Source organism: Nanorana parkeri, unplaced genomic scaffold, assembly GCF_000935625.1.
Source record: "Nanorana parkeri isolate BGI_ZX_2015 unplaced genomic scaffold, ASM93562v1 scaffold572, whole genome shotgun sequence".
NCBI classification, from domain to species: Eukaryota; Metazoa; Chordata; class Amphibia; order Anura; family Dicroglossidae; genus Nanorana; species Nanorana parkeri.
Window position 1 is genome coordinate 718,049 of NW_017306840.1, and position 2,799 is coordinate 720,847.

Consider the following 2,799-nt stretch of genomic DNA (forward strand, 5'->3'; position numbering starts at 1 on the left):
TATATATATATAATAATTATTATTATTAAAGAGTTTAATTTCCATTTTTTTCATGTCCTCAATAGACAAAAAGCTGCAAATATTTCAATAACAGTACTACAGTACTAAATCTAAGCACTAGTAACCCCTCTATAAGGAAGAGAAGACTTACAGTTTCAGCAGTGAATGGATTGTATCCTGTTCTCCAGCTGTCTTTAGAAATACAATTCCAGAAATAAAATGCTTCCTCTTGCACAGATCCTCCCCTTTTATAGGGCTATGCTGTCCGTCAGTCCGAGTTATCGATTGTGTCACAGCATGAATCATTTGTGTCAATATTTTTCCTGTGTGTTGGAGATGCCTGTTTTACAAACAAGATAGGAGGAGGAGGTGTATAAAAAGGGAGGCACCTAAATGTCTTGGGAGAAAATGATGCATTTCCATAATGACTTTTCAATGTTCTTTTTAAAGTACAGGCCCTCGTTAAAATTCTTTTTAATGGAATATAGTGCGAATGGTTTGTAGAGACACTTAAGTGGAATACTTGATATATTATTTGTTAGATTGTGAGATAATTGTCTATAAATGCACATTTAGTGCATTTTGGTTCTTTTTTTCCCTACTCTATCTGAAGAAGTGGTTAATAAGTTACAAACGTGCTTGATGTTTTTAGTGGCTGCACTAATAGTTAGGGCAATAATTTCCATTTCTAGGTTTTAAATAATCATTGATGCATTGAAAACTAGCTTGTTTTCAATTAGCAAGTAGGTGATTTGTAGAGATGAGAGGACGGGAATGAAAGTTTGATCCAGCATAAGGAAATCCCTAGGCTCACTTGTGGGTTTTTTTCTAATTAGGGGTTGGGGTATATTTTTGTGTGTGCTGAGCTGCCATATTGACACACTAAAAAAGGCAGCCACGTCTGTGTTTTTATTTTAGCTTTTTCTTTTGTTTCTGCACAATGTTGTTATTGCAACTTAGACCTTAGTAAATCACAAGGTCTGTAACCTTAGGTGTTCTGGCCATTTTTTCTCTTAGCTCTTACATGGCAGTAAGATTACACAAGATTACACAAAACAGAAACAAGCTCACAGTTGCTACTGCAGCTGTGAGCTTGTTTTAACCCCTTGATGCCTGGAGGTACCAGCCAGGCATGTCCAAAGATCTCGAGGGAATAAAGAAAACAATAATTGTAAATGCTGTGCAACATGTTTTAATGAATTAAATGTATATATATGAACTGTGCAGGCACAAAGCAGTATTGAGAACCATTATTTCTAAATTTAAATCAATCCCAGTGTTTTACACTTCTGATTACTTAGAAAAATCATGCCTAAAAAAGTGATCTCTCCATTCTCCAATCTGCTTTTCAACACATTGGGGGTCTATTCACTAAGCTGCCAAAGGATCTAGCCGTAGCTTTGGCTGATCCTTTGGCTAGCTTCGACCCCAGGACCCCTTCGGTACAGTAGAACCAAAAGGCTGCTGTACAGGCTATTCACTATAGCCCGTAAAGGTCCCAAAGTTGGCCAAGATGCTTTGATAAGTGTGTAATGACACATGGCGTTCCTGGTTACCTTGTAACCAGGAACGCCATGTGTCATTCCTCCCCCAGATGCTCTGGGAGTCTAATAGGCTCCTGGCCGCCCGGGAGAGAAACACTTTCTCACAGAAAGGTTCACTCTGCTCGATCGAGCAGAGTAAACCTTTCTCTGCTCTGATTTATCTTTTTTTTCTTTTTTCTTCTGACATCGGAGCCGTTGGCTGCCGTCAGAAGAAAAAAAAAAAGAAATCACCATAGGAATGCATAGCTAGATTCCTATTGGCTATTTCAATTTGCAATACCCAATAGAAAAGTAGCTATTGCACCCGCCCACTGCTGCTGTAATCAGCAGAGGGGGACTTGCAGTTCTCCATCAGGTCTCCCTCTGGTGATTGACAGCAGCAGAGGGCGGGTGCAATAGCAAGTTTGCTATTGGCTATTGCAAAGTGAAATAGCCAATAGGAATCTAGCTATGCATTCCTATGGTGTGTTCTTTTTTTTTTTTTGACGGCAGCAGAACCGCCCGGCCAATAGAAAACAGTTTGGCAGAGATAGCTGTCACTGCTAGCTCCGCACAATCGTTTTCTAATTTTGTTTCTACTTTTTTAACTATTTTTCTATTCTGCTGTTCGGCATCTATGAGAATAGACTGAACAGCAGCAAGTAGCCTGCTGGAGGTTCGGCTTAGCCGATCCAGATGCTGGATCGGCTGAGTCGAACTCCTTCTGCACTTCGGGCAGCCGAACATGCTGAGCATGTTCAGCTGACTCAAAGCCACACGAAGCAATCCGATGTACGGCTAATTTCAGCCGATATACGGCTGGAATCAGCCATACCATCCTGAAGTGAATAGCCGAACAGCGTTCGGCTCACTTTGCTTGGGGTCGGTTAGTCACTCGGCTGCCTATGGCAGCTTAGTGAATAGACCCCATTGTTGTGTGGCAGGTTACCTTTAATAATGATAACATTATCATTATATTGTGTATGGTTCTGAGTGGAGAAAAAAGAAAAATATGCAAAAAGACATCTAGTTGGCCTCTTGACTTTATATTTTTACCTGCTTATTACCCGAGTTGCAGGTAAACTCTTTACACCAATGATTTTAATCTATCCAGGTTTCAGTACAGATCTCATTAAATCTAATAGTTCACTGGTTTGTAGCAATCATGGATTTTTCTTCTTTGCGTAATGCTACTTTTGTACTCTTTTGTACTCTTGTACTCTGTACTCCCCTCCCCCCCCCCATAGCCTCCAGAAAAGACAGGCTCACATGCACA